Raw genomic sequence first — 17,216 nt, 5'->3', positions numbered from 1 at the left:
AAGATGGACAATGTCTATGCCACAGACACACACCCAACAGCCACCGGATACTTTTCTAGGACCTGGTCACTAGAAGGGGTTGGAATTCAGAGGAAAAGGCAAATCCATAAGTCATTCTCCTAGGATATCTTAAGCTAGAAACAACCATTTCTATAGAATCAGGAAAAAACAATAAGCCAAGGAAACCAGGATCATCATGGGAGAGGTGGGGGTATCCCAGATGTTCTCAGTACGACAGATGTGAACCAGCTCAGGGTTCTCTGGCCAGCTGTGTCATTTCAGATGCTCTGGGAGGCAAAGGACTCCAGGTGTCCACATAAAGGATTGTCCTAGGGCCACTGAATCCAAATAGGGCTTGTGCCCGAAGGCTTACCTTCCCAAGGAAGGGATTGGAGTGGCACAGTCCTCCTTTGCATCTTCTCTCCTGCTGCCCCCCCATATTCAGAACTGTCTCCCCTCTCCTTGTCCAAGCTCCTCCTCCTTCCAAACCTGTGTTTGGGAATTCTCCATCCCAACAACTGCCCACACCCTCCCACTCCTGAGCAACTGTTCCAAGTCTCCCAGCCAGCTCTCCCTTAGGCCCAACCTACAAACAGCATTGTAGAGGTTTAACTAAGGGTGTCTTTTTAAAACGGGGTGGCTAAATCAGTGCCAACTCCTGTGTGGACTCTCAAATCAGTTTGAAAATGACCTATGTCAATTTCATTCCCTATTGACTTAGACAAGGCCTTAGATCTGTGGGGCGGGGAAAGTGTCTTATTGACTCTGTGCAAATGTACAGGCTATGTGATTTTAAAGTAACCAGTCTAAAGAGGGGCCATAAGGTGTCTATAACCCCTGTGCAAACAGGAAGGCTCCAGTTCTTTCACACCCACTCCCTTGTCCCAGGCTGCCTCTCCCTTCCCTCCACCCCCGTGTAACCCAATCCTCACCATGGAAGCAGCTGCAATCATTGCCCTCACCCTCTGCCTAGGAGACACAGCTGCCCCTGAGGCATCAGCCCTGATTCATAGCTGGGTGCTGCGGGCAATCTGAAAGCAGCACCTTACCAAACCAGAGCAGCCCTCATCACGACCCACTGGGCTACATATGACAACTCAGCTCCGGGATGGGGGATGGCTTTAACACCGTTCTGAAGCTGAGGAAAAAGCCATTCAGTCTGGTGGAAGCCAAGCACTCCTCACCATTACAAGTCACTTTCCCCTGGCATGCTGTCCTGGGTACCATGGGAGGTCTTTAAACCACAATTTGAGGACTTCAATAACTCAGACATAGGTTAGGGGTTTGTTACAGGAGTGGGTGGGTGAGATTCTGTGGCCTGCATTGTGCAGGAGGTCAGACTAGATGATCATAATGGTCCCTTCTGACCTTAAAGTCTATGAATCCCTCCACACAGGTGGCATCACGGGATAAATGTCTCCACAGGAGCCCCTTCCAGAGGGTTTCATCATCTCACACATTTGCTGAAACCATAACGGGAGTATGTATTTCATATGCCATACACCGTACATACAGGAAACAGGCCCTGCGTGGACAATCAATGCACTGTGCAATTCCCTGCATTGGGGCTAAACTGATGACTCAGGAATGAACGCCGCACAGAACGACCAAAGGGGAACACACTCTGCAGAGGGGCCAGTGAGGAAACTACCAAGAACCGATATCCCCACCAGGAGGCAGCTAATGCGGAAAAAGGGAATCCTGTGGGGTCACGTATATTTCTGCAGCCCAGAGCCTGGAATATGGTTACCTAGACTGACAACCAGAGGGCTGGATCGGTGGTCTGTGTATTTCTAAGCTCCCACCATTGTGGCCTTTAGGCTTCTGGTCTGGAGTATCCAGACTCGTTTCCCAGAGAGCTTCCACCTCCCCTGTAAGTTGAGAACCAGTTTCCAGTGGTTTCCAGTGTGCAGGTCTTTCTGATGAGACCCCAAACAGCAAGATCCAATCTGCTGAGCAGCGACACAAACATCTTAGTCCCTGGCAAAATTTACCCAGCCATGTCCTTTGCAGGGGTGCTGTGCACACAATTTATTAAGCTCTTGGGATCCCCCAGGATGAGCCCCATATAAATTATTCTTGTGTTTCTAGAACTTAACAGTAATGCTCTTACTATTATTTATACTGCAGGAAAGACTGGGCCCCAACTGAGATCAAAGGCCCACTGTGTTCGGTGATGGCCAAACATGGTGAGAGACCATCCTGAAGAGTTTAGAGAGACAAGCCAAAGGAAGCATCATCATCCTCATTCTGCAGCTGGGGAACTATGGCACAGAGATGAAGTGATCTGCCCATGATCACACCGGAAGTATACAGCAGAGCTGCGAAGTGAACTCTAATCTCCTGAGTCCCAGTCCCAGTCCACTGCCTTCACCACATCCTCTCCTTCTCATCTTGATCTTCCAAGCGACTTCCACGCAGCATGGGAGAACTTAGCTCAGTCCCTTCTAGTCACAGCACCGTGTGCTGTGAGAATTTCTGCAGCTTTCCAATACAGGAAAAAGCCTGGTAAGTACATACTGATTATCAGGACCCCTGCTGAAATAGAGGCATTAGGTACTTGGACCCAAACGCACCTAGGTAAAACCCATCCTTTGGGCAAGCCACATAAAACCAAGAATCTGCTCAATTGCAGACACTGAAGATCCCACAGCATTGATCACAAGAGCAGGATACGTCTGGTGTCTTGGTCCACTTCCGGGGTTGATTCATTACCTCCTGGCCATCTGAACTCCCCCTTCACACTTCCAACTGGAAGCAAGCACCTCCTTCACTTCCTGCCCTAAGATTCAGCCTTGCAGCTCTGTGCTGTTAAAACAGCTGCTGCGCCCCCACTGCTGAGGTGGCAGCATTTCAGTGGTGGGTGAAGCGCCTCCTGCATATAGAGAATGTAAGTTGCTAAAAATATTGAAGGCAATATTATTAATAGAGGAGTTCCAGACGAGAGCACAGCCCGGTAGTTAAGCTGATCCTGAGCCAATGCATCAGCCCCCCTCACCCACCCACAATTATCTAACCAACCCAGTAATCACAGACTCTCTCTCCCCACACCATTCCCTCCCTCTTTGCTCTACCACGCCAGCTTCCCAATCTGCAGGGAGTGGGCAAGCTAGAGACAGGGAGGCCTTTCTGGCCGTACTGCAGCTGGTGGAGTGGTAGCTTAAGTCTCAGGTGTGCTGTGGTGAGGAAGGAATGACCCACAAATGCCCGGCTGGCCCCTGAGCGTGGCTGATCCAGGTGGGTTCTGGAGGGAGCCCTGTGGGGGCGCATCTATGTTATGGTGAGGACCCCAGAACAAACACAGGGGAAGCCAAAAAGGCTACATAGCCACAGGCTGCCCAGCTCTTGGGGGTTCATTTGAGGGTAAACCTGGCCCCTCCTTGGGAGGAGGGGGGACCACATGCAAGGCCTTGCTCCCCACAGGGTGGGCAGTGGGGCTATGATGTGCCCAAACCTTCCCGCTAACAACATTAATGCCGAGTTTAACTAAAACAAAAGGACAGTTGCCTAAATGTCAGCAATATGAGCTCCCTGCCTCTGGGGGATGGGGAGAAATGGTTGGCGAGCTGGCATGAGAACTACAGCCCATCCTCCACTAACTCAGAGTTGCTCAAAGTTTACAGGCTCAGAACATCTTCTGGGGAAATTAGTGACTATTGTGAACAGCTGGATCTAATTTTACGAGGAGCTAGGAAGAGACAGTCATGAATAAATAATGCTTCGCGCTCCAATCCAAAGATCTCAAAGCAGGTTAAAAACTGTTACGCTTCACTACAGTCCATAGAGGTAGGAGTTATGAGGCCTATTTTACAGAAAATAGGGGAAACTGAGGCACAGAGCAGTGAAGCAACTTGTTTAAGGCCAGGTGGAAAGTCTATACCAGTGGTTTTCAACCTGTGGCCAATGGGGGGGGGGGGAGGTCGGCAGACTATGTCTAAGATTTCCAAAGGGGTCCGCACCTCCATTCAAAAATTTTTAGGGGTCTGCAAATGAAAAAAAGGTTGAAAACCACTGGTCTCTACCAAAGCTGAGAAAAGAACCCCAGAGTCCCAACTCCTAGACTGCTGCACACATGCCATTTCAGGGCATGTCTACATGAGGCTCTCCAGGAAAATCAAGCCGAATTAACTAAAGGTGTGAATTTGAAGCAGATTAGTTAAACTGCATTAAATCCCTGTGTGAGCACCCTCATTCAAAATTAAAGTGGCCTTAATTTGCTTTAGCTTAATTCACTTAGTCATGGTCTACACTTAAAATTTAGGTAGACATAACTACAGCACCCAGGATTGTGAAAAAAAACACACCCAAGTGCCATAGCTATGACAACCTAACCCCTAGCAGAAATACAGCTAGGCTGACAGAAGAACGCCTCTGTTCACCTAGCTACCCTTGCTCAGGGAGGTGCAGTTCCTAGAGTGGCGGAAAACTCCTTTCTATAGTGATGGAAAAACACCTTCCATCACCTTAGCCTAGGTCTACACTACAGGATTAGAGCAGTATAGCTAAAGCACCGCAGCTATTCCACTACAGTGTAGATGTGGCCTTCCAAACAAAACTGAATTAAGGCCACTTTAATCTGAATTAACTAGGGTGTGAATTTGAAGTGGATTAGTGAAACCTCATCAAATCCCTGTGTGGACACTGTAAATCAGAATTAATTTTCTTGGATGTTTTCATGTAGGCAAGCCCTCAGATAACTAATGGGACCTCTAAAAGTTCGGACTGAACTCTCGCTAGAAATGGGTCACAGGTGGAGTCCATATCTGACATTCCTCCTAGTATTTGGATCTGGGGTTCTGGTTCCAGCCCCTTCCGTATACATTCAAATCATTTCTGATAATCACAGCATGTAAAGTTGTTCCTTCTGCTTCTCTCTGCCAAGCTCTGCTTCCCCCAGCTCCCCCTGAAGATGATGGGAGTTTTGCCGACAAACTTTGGGTTCCGCACAGCTTTTGTGTTTAAACGGTGGTGTTTTTTATATTGCTCACATTTTATCTCTTGGGGCCGCACAAAAATATTCACTGTAAACAATTTTTCACTCCTCTTTATATGGTAGATACCCGCCCCCATTTCACTACAGACAGGGGCGGCTCCAGGCCCCAGCACGCCAAGCACGTGCTTGGAGCGGCATGCCGCGGGGGGCGCTCTGCCGGTCGCCGGGAGGGCGGCAGGCGGCTCCGGTGGACCTCCCGCAGGCGTGCCTGTGGAGGGTCCGCTGGTCCTGTGGCTCCAGTGGACCTCCCGCAGATGTGCCTGCGGAGGGTCCGCTGGTCCCGTGGCTTCGGTGGAGCATCCGCAGGCACATCTGCGGGAGGTCCACCGGAGCCGCGGGACCGGCAACCGGCAGAGCGCCCCCCGCGGCGTGCTGCCGTGCTTGGGGCGGTGAAATGGCTAGAGCTGCCCCTGACTACAGACATGCACTAAGATCACCTCAACCAGCCCGATCATTAGACTAACTGGGATGATTGCCAGGGACCAGAGCCGATTGGTCTATTCCATGACTTTAACCTGCGGATACCTGCCATGCCTGATGCCCAGTAGTCCAGCCACAGTCATTTACACACAGGAAGGGTGATTTGCGGGCCTCGCTTTCCCAAAGTGTGGCCTTCTGCTGTGCTATCAAGGCTGCAAGAGGGGTCAGGCTCATGTGTTCGTTACGGTTCTTCAAGCCTTTTAATGCTGCCAATGATCGTGTTTATTTCATACGTTGCTTTTGGTCTTGTGGTTAAGACACTGGACTGAGGCTTGGGCAACCTGGGTTCAGTCACAGCCCTGCCACAGACTCCCTGCATGATCTTGGAAAAGTCACCTGTTCTCTCTGACTCTCAGATCCCTATCTGTAAAATGGGGATAATACACCTTCTCGCCTCTCACCCTTTGTCTGTCTTGCCTATTTATACTAAGTTTTAGGAGCTGGCACCATCTCTCACTATGTGTGTACAGCCCCTAGCAAAATGGGGCCCAGGTCTTGGCTGGGGCTTCTAGGTGCTACTGTAATAACTTTTAAATATGTAGTATCATGCAGCACAAGGTATCCTGGAGCAGTGGCTCTCAGCCTTTCCGGACAACCGTACCCTTTTCAGGAGGCTGATTTGTCTTGTGTAACCCCAAATTTCACCTCACTTAAAAACTACTCGCTTACAAAATCAGACCTAAAAATACAAAAAGTGTCACAGCCACTATTACTGACTTCCTCATTTTTATCATATAATTATAAAACAAATCCACTGGAATATAAATCTTGTACTTACATTTCAGTGTATAGTATACAGAGCAGTATAAACAAGTCATTGTCTGTATGGAAGTTTAGTTTGTACTGACTTCACTAGTGCTTTTTATGTAGCCTGTTGTAAAACTAGCAAATATCTAGATGAGTTGATGTACCCCCCAAAAGACCTTTGTGTAACCCCAGGGATATGCGTACCACTGGCTGAGAACCACTGTCCTAGGGCCTGGGAGTTTCAAGACAGCTGTTAAAATGGGCTGCTTTGGTTTCTGCCCAGAGATGGGTCAGTTAAGAGGATTCACTCTTTATACCACTGGGTGGTAAACCTTTACAAATTACTGCAATCGAGTTCACTTTCATCCAAGGGGATCCCAGAGTGTTTTATCACAGTACCAATGTAACACCACTGAAACGCAGCCGTCTCGGGGGCAGGGTGGGGGAAAGTAGTGGGATACTGCATTAAACAAGGAAAATAGAACATGTGGTCAAGGACACTCGGGCAGTGAAAACTTCAATATCCACAACCAGTAGACAGGCCCTCAGGCCTATGAGCTTAAATACCTTTGAGGCACTAACTCCTGTAAATTTCAGTGGGAGTTAGGCACCTAAATACCTTTGAAGATGTGGGCCTCAGTGTTAGTTAAAGGTCTCACTCAGACTTACCCATAGGAAATGGCATGGCCCCATATCAATTAATGTCACTTGGAAGAGTGAAGGGCTCAGTTGATCCGAATGAGATTCGAACTCATGTTTCCAGGAAGTCTGCACAGTCTTAAAGCTAAGCCCAACAGGCCACACGAGGGACAGTAAAGACATTGTCCATGTGGCTACTGTCTTAGAACTGTGGTAGCTGCAGAGGAAAGACACAGGACTGCTCCAAGGTCCGCATGGATCTGGGAAGGCCCAGGCGCCATTTTGGATGCACTCTTCTGAGGAGCGAGTGCTCTTGTCCCCTCTCAAAAGCTCGGGAGCTTTGTTCGACTCTCAGCCCAACGTACGCACAGACAAGGCTCAAACATGGATTTACAGAGGGGAGGAACTCGGCGTTTTCCTGTTCAAAACCAGGCACTACCCACCAGGTCTCACCCATCAGGAGGGAGAATCCAACATGGTGGCTGTGAAATGGCAGGGCAGGGTTTTGCAGCACCAGTGATACAGAGCCCCCCATAAGCTATGATGGGTCCATAGAGGCTTCCAGAACAGCTACCCCGAATGTACCACCTGATGGGCTGAAAAACACTGGGTACAAGGCAGAGAACGTCCCCACACAAGTAATTCATAAACCATCTCTCACCGACTCAGTGTGCATTACCGTGCTTTCAGAATCATGCTTCCATAGCAATTTGCACAGTTCTGCTGTGTTCCAGCAGGGGATCACCAAGTGCTTCACAAGTATCAGTGAGCAGGACCAGTATCACTTCCATTTTACAGAGGGGGAAACTGAGGCACAAAGGGGTTTAAATGACTTGCCCAAATCCAAACAGAACCCAGCTCTTTTGTGCTTTAGCAATGAGGCCATCTTTCCACGTGCGGGTTACAGGCTCAGTGACAACACAGCTTACGATCCTCACCCATCATTAACTTCCCTCCCTCAGTCCAAAAAGTTTCATAAGTCAACACCAACATGTGACAGAAACACTGGGTGCTCACACACTCCAGGCACCTTCCAACACCCCAGACTTCCAGGCTAACCAACTCTCAGGAAAGGTGCGATTCCCATAACAAAGGGTAGTTTTGCATCTATTGTCTAATGAGCCCGGAAGAGGGCACCCACACTGAATAATGCCTCTTATAAAGTCAAGGCTCAGATCCAGGACTGGGAGAGCAGCACATACTCACATTAGAGCGTAGTGATCCCACGGCACAGCTAGCCCTGTCTGGAGAGTCAGTTCCCTGATTCTGCGTGGTGGATGGCAATAATTTACCACAATACATGGGGCGAGCACCAGGGGTGTCCTTGGGGTGGCTTGAGTCTGCTGCACAGCGAAGGGCATTCAGAGGGTTACAAACTACATGGTCAGTCAATCAGATGCCCTTCAGCCACCTTTCACATGCCTCTCCCAGCAAGGACTGACTGACTGACCAACTCTTAGCTCCCATTAAAGCCAGTAAGAATTTTATCACTGGGTTCTGGCTCAAGACACCCTTTTTTATTAAACACTTAAAGGAACTTCTAGGAGATTGTCAGCTCTTTGCAGATGGGGCCATCTTTTTGTTCGGTGTTTGTATAGCGCCTAGCACAATTGGGTCCTGGGCCACGCCTGGGCTCCTAGGCGCTACCATAATACAAATGATAAACAACAATCATCGTAGCAGGGCCCATGTTTGGAAGGGCAGATCATAGGGGCTCAAATCCCGTGTGGTATTCCTCCGGTGCCCCAAATATCACAGGAACCTCCCACCCCAAATGTCACTCATCCCTAGCCTCCGTGGGACTAAGAACATGCAGTAAGGAGGAGGCAGAGATCCAAATCTCCCCCCTACCCAGAAGTATCAGGCAAAGCACAGCTCTGCTCTTCACAACAGACCCGTTCTATAAGTTATTCCAGCACAAGGGATCCCCTGCAGCTGGCCTTCTGTTTGGTGTGTGTGTTTGACAGGAGTTGCGTGGTTACTTAATTTTTAATGCATTAATTATAGTTGATTGCCCACTTCCACCCTCACCTCCCAGGAAGTGCAGCTTTAACCTGTTCTCACATTGGCTGAGAATCTTTTTATCCCTCCACTATATTGCTAGTCGCGGCTTGCATCACCTCCCACTGTCAGCAGTGTGTCACAGCCTCAATTAGGCTTTCAGATGCGCCACTCTTACTGAGTGTCCACAGGCCTGGTGCAACTGGCGGAAGCAGCAACAGTTTCCGGCTGTCACCAGAAGGAGGTGCTGCTTTCTGTTCATCGCTGCTTATGGGCAGTGCTGTCAAAGCAAAAAGATAAGCTTCGTACCTCTGATGGCTGGGAGCAAAGGGGTGGTTGGTACAATCCAGCTGTAGGCTGACTGGGATTTTAAGGTACTCAGTGTAAGGCAGATGGGCAAGGTACTAAGTGATGTACCTGCTGGTAGATTCTTCTCAGCACAGCAGGGAGGGGATTGTCTGTCTGCACCTTTCCAAACAAAGCCACTGCCACTTCCTCACCTGCCAGCACCTCGGCCAAACCCCTCCTCCTTCCCTCTGCACACTCAGCTAGTCACAGACACTCAATATTTCCACAAAGAAATGCCAGGTATTTACAGAGACTCAGAGGAGCAGCTCTGCACGTGGCCTGGAGCACCAGAGTCAGACAGGCAGGGCCTAGTGACGGGTGCACCAGAAATACCCAGGACATACAGGACGATTTCCCCCCCCCCCCCCAATTTGTTAGTTATTTTTATTAAAGGTGTATTTGCTGCTAGCCCAACAGCCCTGGCAAAACGGAATGGTCTCTCCACAGGGCAGGTACAGCATGGGCAGTGGCAGAAGCAGCTACACACACACGCAAACCCTGAGCCCCAAAGACCCTAGTAGCTGGGAGAAGATATTCCAGTCTCCATGGCACAGCAAGTCCTTGGGCTCACTGCTGCAACTGCATCTTATTTCACTAAAGCCACCAAACTGCCATCAGATGGAAGCAAGTTGTCACTCCCTGCCAGCTTGGCTGGCTAGTTAGAAGACACGGAGACCAAAGGAGCTGAATCCCTATATGCCAAGGCCCTGAATTGTCTAGTTCTCCTTTGTATCCATTCCCTTCCCCCCTCCCCCCAACCTAAGCACATCAACAAAAAGGCCCGGCCAAACCTTGCTTTCTTTTATGATCTGATCATCTTTGTCTACACGCTTAAGTTCAGATCCAGAGTTTCTTTAGGGTGAGAGCGATGCTATGAGACAGTAGTTTCCTTGAAAGCATTTTGGTATGAAAATTGCCAGGCTGAACGACACCTGCCCTTAGTGGTTAGAGATTATATTATAAATACAAGATATAGATATATACAAACACACCCCTTCTTATCTTTACCTAGTATTTAAAATATATCTACTTTATACTACTGATTCTTCTACAGGAGAGTTATACTCTGGCTGCTGAGGGGGGTTATGAAGCATGGCACATGCGGGAGATCCTTCCTAACACTATCCTTATGATGGTTTATTATCATTTATCCATTTTAAGAGCTAAGAAAGGACAGACTGGTGTGTGGATAAGGCCAATGCCCAGGAGTCCAACCTGGGTTCTACTCACAGCAGCCCATGACCTGCTCTGTGACCTTGGGTAGGGTGACCAGACGTCCCGATATTTAGTTGTCTGTCCCGCGTCCCGACCAACATATGCCATTTGTCCCAATATTTTGCACTCTGGCTTTTTTTGTTGGTTTTTTGTTATTTTTTACTTCAGCGCCCTCCCTCTTCCTTCCCCCCCTTCGATATTTTGTTCTTGTCATCTGGTCACCCTAACCTTGGGTAAGTCACTTCCCTCTTTTTCCCCATCTGCAAAATGGGGGTCATGATACTGGCCTACCTCACAGGAGGAGGAAAGGCAGAAGAGTGCCTGGAGAAAAGCGTGAATGTTTTGTCACAACAGGGTTTGCACTGGGGGGAGAAACAACACAAAGGCCTTTAAATGGCTCCTGAAGACAAGTAGCATATACTGTGACCCAGCTATTGCTTTCTAGAGAGGCATTCCCTGCATGGTACAAGTGCCTGCGTGTCTGGGCCTGCTCGACCGGCAATAAGTCCCTACAGAGCCGTGACCAGTTATCTATAGAGGCAGCAACCTGGCTACGAGGTCTCCCCCTAAGGCAGCACCTCCATTGCAAAGTACCTCAGCCACCACCCCTACAAGGTGCTTCCTTAGAGCCACCTCACAAACACTCCCTCCCCACACACAAGCAGGGGGTAACAGAGACGAGAAGACGTTCTCTGTTGCAGCATTAAAAACTCTGACTCACCACAGATGGGCAGCAAGATGGGGGACAGGGCCACAGCCACTTGCCTCAAAACTATCCAATTTAGACTGACTCTCTTTTCCGGGGGAGGAACGGACGGCAACAGCCCCACCACCTATGTACCATTGCTCTTATTTATGATAGACAAAAGGAAGCCGCACTGGGACCTCACACTTTTCTTCCCTGCCCTCTGTGCTCGCCATTTCCCTGTTTGTTAATTCATTAGCACTCTGGGTCGGCTGCCCAGAACTAATCAAGCCAAACTGGATTTTCTGTGGAGGTGGGTTTTTTTTTTTTGGTTTTTTTTTTTTTTGACAAGCAACGTTGGGTGCCTCCAAAGCCATGTTTCTGGGCATCTCTCTTCCCTTCCCTCGGCACACCATCCCCAGTGCCCCAATATATTGATTTTCATGCCTGAATCCAAAATGACATTCACTGTGCCCTTTTCTGTGTATGCAACCTAGTTTACACACAAAGTTAACCCAAACCTGCATGGTTACCTACATAAACACATACACAAATGAGCATGTTATTTTGGAGATTCATATAACTAAGTTTGTTTTGCTTGGGGCTCCCCTCCCACCCCAAAAAGCAAGAGCATGAAAAATATTGCAAACGTGATGCATGGCTGAAAATTATGCATCTAATTAATGACTCGTTAGTACTGTGACTGTGTGATTAGGCACAAAGTGTGTAATATACAGCCAGCATATTATCTTCCAGTGTGTGTGTGAGATATGGACGTGTTGCACACGCATATACACAATGCAGTTGCTAAAGACACCCATGATGCCCTCTGGAGTCAGAAGGGGAAGCAATTATATTTGGGGGAGCTACTGCAGCGAGTTGGAGGGAAAAGGAGGCAGTTTATATAACGTAACGTATTGGCTCTACGCACTCTATCGATGGATCATATATTGTGCGCAAGGCCTCTTTGGAACTGTAGCTCCAGCAATCACACGGTCAAAGCCCACAGATGCAAAGTAGAAGCAAAAAAATTAATTAAAATCTATCACAGGCCATTGACTTCAAAACTTAAACTGAAGTGAGAGGCAGGGCAGAAAGCAAGAGTACGCGAGGGAGCAATTGGATGTTTTGAAAGTGAAAACTGTTGAATTATTGGGGTGGGGGGAGAGATTAAAAAAATAATAATCCACTAACCAGAGGGGAAACGAGCCCCACCAGGCTGAGGGAAAACACTGACGGGGGAGGAGACAGCAGAGAGGGCCATGGATACGTCCTTCCACAACCAAAGGACTGCAACCAGCCACCCCAGTTAACAGAGTGAAACCCACACCCCCTTGCGCCCAGTAGGCCCCCGGGGGTGGGGAGGCTCAAACCCACTGGGGATGGGGAGAAGAGGCTGGGGGCAGTTCCACCTCCACATCCTCTCTAGTGTTCCAATGGGGCTGATCCCTTCCCAGGCCAGGCCCCCCCACCCAAGCAGCTCAAGTTCCCAGGCGGAGTGGGAAGGGCTGCCCCAGGCAGCTGCAGTTTCGGGGAAGTGATTGCGGGGGGGAGGGGGATGGCTCTTTCCCCAAACTAATCTGAGGACAGGGCCCCCAGGACAGGCGAGCTCAGTTGGGGGAGGGGGGTGAGTGTTGGTGGAACCGCCTCCCCACACAGAGAGATCAGCTGGGGGGGGAGTGGGGGGTCATACAGCAGGATCCCCTCCCCACCCAGAGCGATCAGCTGGGGGGGAGTGGGGCCCCCATGGGGGAGCCCCTCCCCACCCAGAGCGATCAGCTAGGGGGAGGAAGAGTGTGGGCCCCCGAGGGGGGGGGCAAAGCGCCTTACAGCAAAGAAAGACCCTCCCGGGCTGGGGAAGGGGGGGGCGCTTACCTGCTCCGTGCTCCGCAGCGCTCGGCCGGCCGCGGGCGAGCTGGGGGTGCTGGAGCCGGTGGGGGTGACAGGGGCAGCAGGAATGCGGGGAGCGCGGCTGGCTCCGGAATCCGCGCACGGAGCCAGGCGCAGGGAAGGGAAAGTTTGTGCAAGGGAGGAGCAGAAAGTTGGGAGTCAATCAGGAGGCAGCTGGGCTGGGCCCTCCCCCCTCCCTTCACATGGCCTCCAGCCCCGGCCGGCCCTCCCCCGGCCAGGGACCGGGACAGCCCCCCCAGACCGGCTCCGCCAGCCGGAGGAGGGGGGTTGGGCCCCCTCTCGTTGGAAGGGGGTTGGGGTATTGGGGCTCTCTGCTGGAAATGGGATGGGATACTGGGGTTCCCTTCTGCTGGAAGGAGGGGACAGGGATCCCCCTTGTTGGAAGGGGGCTGGGGTATTGGGGGTCGCCTTTGCTGGAAGGAGGGGACTGGGGGTCCCCCTTGTTGGAAGGGGGCTGGGGTATTGGGGTTCCCCTCTGCTGGAAGGAGGGGACGGGGGTCCCCCTTGTTGGAAGGGGGATGGGTATGGTGTTTCTCCTGCTAGAAATGGGCTGGGATACTGGGGTTCCCTTCTGCTGGAAGGAGGGGATGGGGGTCCCCCTTGTTGGAAGGGTGCTGAGGTATGGGGGATTGGGGTTTCCCTATGCTGGAAAGGGCTGGGGCATTGGGGGCCCCCTTGTTGGAAGTCTGCTGGAATATTGGGGGTTCCCTCTGGTGGAAGGAAGCTGGGCTATTGGGGCGCCCCTCTAAGGGCAGGGGAGGGTCAGAGGGGAGTGACCCCTCCTAGGGGATAGGCTATAAGGGGTCTCCCCTCTGGGGAAGGCAGCGGGGATCCTCTCATCCATGGGAGGTGGGGGTTGGGGCTCTCCACGCTGGAGAAGGGGCTGCTCTCCTGCGGGGGGAAGTCAGGGAAGGACCCAGGGGAGTGTAAGGGGGCAGAGACCCGCCCTGCCAGCGGGTGTGGGGGGGGAGCAGGCCTGGCCATTGCCCCGGGGCTGCAGCAGCAGCAGCAGAACAGCTCGCGCCTGCCCCCGAATCACAGCCTCGGACTGCGCTGCTGACGTCAGACTTGGAGCCGCGCCCGGCTCCAGTTCCCAGCCAGCGAGACGGGCTCGCTCTCCAGCCCACGCCTGCCCCGGGCTACGCCAGGTCCCGGTGCTCAGCCTCCTCCTGCAGCGCCCCCTAGGGGAGCCAGCCGGCCTGGGCTGGAGCCTGCAGCCTTGGAGCCAGAGAGGAGTTAGGCGTTTAGCTGTTCAGTCCTTGGTTCCCACTCTCCGCCCCTTCCCCAGGTTTCAGGCTAGGGGAGCTGATCCCGAGGGCCTTGTCATTTCCCCTGGCATCTGCTCTGATCACAACCTTCGTTTCAAGATTAAACTCCTAGTGCTTGGCTCCCCCGAGGGCGCCTGGGGTAGGGCACCTGTGCGTATCCCATTTTGCAGCTAGTGGGCACAAGTAAATGGCACCCCAATGTGGAACCAGACCCCTGGCTTTGTCCTCAAAACTCTGCACTGATAAGCTCCCCCTATCTATCTACTTAGCTGTTGGACTCCTTCTGCTCTTCCCCACACACCACTGAGGATAAACCCTGGTAAATTCTGTTTACCGACCCACTTCTCATTTGGGGAACATGGTGTTTGTTAGTTTACCATTACTAACATACCACAATGGACCCAGGTTTTCAAGGAGTGTTTGGGCCATATTGCCTAGTGCCCAGCACCCATATGTGAGGCTGGATTTTCCAGGGCCCAGCTGCCATTTAGGCACTTGAATAAAGGACCAAATTTTCAAAAGCACGCAGCAGCTCCCACTGTGGCACTGATGGACAGATTTTTCCAAAAAGCTCAGCCCCCAGTGTGCTGGGCTCTTCTGAAAACCCGGCCACTTATTTTGGTGCCTAAATAGGAGCTCAGTTCTTTGGAAAATCCAGGGCTGCACAGAGGATTCAAGGGGCCTGGGGTCTTTGGCAACAGGGGCCCCCGCCACTGAATTGCCACCGAAGACCCGGCACTTCAGCGGCGGGTCCCAGGGCGGAAGGACCCCCTGCCGCCGAATTGCTGCCAAAGACCCAGAGCAAGTGAAGGACCCCGCTCCAGGGGCCCCGAAAAACTCTTGTGGGGGCCTGGGGCAAATTGCCCCACTTGCCTCCCCCCTCTGGGTGGCCCTTGGAAAATCTGGCCTTGTTTGCAGGTGCTGAGCACTTGGAAATACAGCTCTTGCGGTCTTAGATTGTAAGGTCTTTGGGGGCAGGGCATAGGTGCCGGAACTAGGGGTGCTGGGGGCACTGCAGCACCCCCTGGCTTGAAGTGGTTTCTATCACATACAGGGTTTACAGATTGGTTCAATGGCTCTCAGCACCCCCACTATATGAATTGTTCCTGCAGGGTAGGGACCATCTTTTTATTCTGTATTTGTACAGCCCTTAGTACAATGGGGTCCTGGTTCATGACCGGAGCTCTAGGCACTACCAAAATACAAATAATAATTGTAAACCCCTTCCTTGTAGTTGGTAAGAATTCACAGTTAAATGACTGCTCACAGATTGTTTTTCAGGCCATGGTTTCTTGTCAGTTTATAAGACTTGGGTTTTGCTTTTTAGTTTTCAATTAGAACTTGTTTTATTTGAGTGATTCAGGGACTAGATAAGCAGTACCAAGGCCTGTTAAGCTACAGCCATCCCTCACATTCAGCAATCTAGCATGATGAATAAAACCGCATCAAACTCTCCTGCCCTTGGCACGTGCCTGTTGCTAAGCATCTGGCCCAAGCAGTGTAATAAAGGCCTAATCCTGCAAAATTTAAGAACCTGAGTCATGTTGTGCATGGGAGGAGCCATGGGACTATATTTGTGTGTAAAGTTAAACACGTGCATGACTGGTTGGGAATCTTATTTTGTTTAGAGAATTAGATTGAAACTTCTGTGTTGTTTGGCTCTGCCCCTTATAGAATGAGGCAAATTCAGATGCAGTGGTTTGGTCGAGTTGTGTGTCAGAAGTCCGTAATAGTTGCCGCTGCTTTTCCTCTTCCACTGGTGGGAAACAGCCACTTCCACTTCCAAATTATAACATAAAAGAGCTGCAAGCAATAAAGCCATAAATAATATTTCCCTATGGCTGGAACGTCCGAATCTAGGCAAAGCACCAAGACTAGCTACAGCATTGTAAAAATCCCAAACTTGTCCTGAATCGATTAAAAAGATTGTATTTAAGTCAGTAACAAAACATTGGCTTCCCAGTTAGTCCTGGTAGTTCATGGCAAAGAGGAAGAGACTACTCTAATCATCCAGAAGGCCAGAGTTCCAGATTGGCTGCCAGAGGATTCCCTTCCTCCTCTAAGGATTTCAATTACAAAATATTTTAAAATAGACAAACCAGAGTAAACAACACAAGAACACAGGCACTAACATTTAGCCCTGGTTAAAAGTATTGGAGTGAGATACCTGCTTGCTAAGAAACAGCATGGTCTAGTGGGGCAGGCACTTGGGGGTGCTAAAGAGATTAGGGTTCTAATCCTGCCTTTATCACTAATCTATTGGGTGAGTTTAGTCACTCACATCTCCTCGTTGGGCTTTTGTTTCACCCTTTGTTTGTCTGATCTATTGAGACACTACATTATTCAGAGCAGGGACTATGTGTATGTCCAGCACCCAGCCCAATAGTGCTACTGTAGCAGTAATAATCAAGTGCTTGTCCATTCACAGAGCAGGTACCGCTCAATCAGTGGCAGGACAAGCTTGGTCTCCCCACGTACGCAGTCCCTCTGCCCTACGCCCATTTAACTCCATTTGTTCATTCATATATTTCCATGCAGTGGAATAACTCCCGTCCATCATGTTGAACCATTAACACAATGCATTAACTGGATGGCATTGTGTGAGGACATTAATGCATATAGGCCTTGTGGACCAGGGTTTAACCAATGTCAGGAAGGAGCCTGGCCAGTGATGATTATGAGAACAGGGAATAGTGTGGGAGCATCACCAAAAGGGGGCAAATGACAAGCAGGAGCCACCAGGACAAAAGTTTGGGCAGCGCAGAACTGAGGACCAAGATGTAGGCTGGGCAAAGCAATGAGAAAAGAGGCCTGTTCATTGTCTATGGCCCACAATATGCTGAGACTGTGCAGCATCAGGACCCAGACACAGTGGCAGGCCAATCACAACCAACTTTAGTGGGGGGCAGGCTGTGAGCATCAGGCCTTG

At 50.6% G+C, this 17,216-nt stretch overlaps 1 protein-coding gene across 3 annotated transcripts in view; it reads right to left on the bottom strand.

Moving 5' to 3' along the window:
• The window catches only part of TEAD3 (TEA domain transcription factor 3), a 58,460-nt gene extending 44,514 nt beyond the window's left edge, over window positions 1–13,946 (bottom strand). For 2 of the 3 annotated variants that reach the window (XM_039535966.1, XM_039535969.1), the window contains exon 1: window positions 12,984–13,946. The gene's annotated coding sequence lies outside the window, so the exon portion shown is untranslated. The remainder of the gene's footprint in view (window positions 1–12,983) is intronic. The other variant, XM_039535968.1, reaches the window with a different exon arrangement.
• Between the last annotated feature and the right edge of the window lie 3,270 nt (window positions 13,947–17,216).

This window comes from Mauremys reevesii, linkage group 4 (genome assembly GCF_016161935.1).
Source record: "Mauremys reevesii isolate NIE-2019 linkage group 4, ASM1616193v1, whole genome shotgun sequence".
Taxonomy (NCBI): Eukaryota; Metazoa; Chordata; order Testudines; family Geoemydidae; genus Mauremys; species Mauremys reevesii.
Note: the sequence above shows the minus strand (reverse complement) of the source record. Positions and strands in the feature narration are given on the sequence as shown.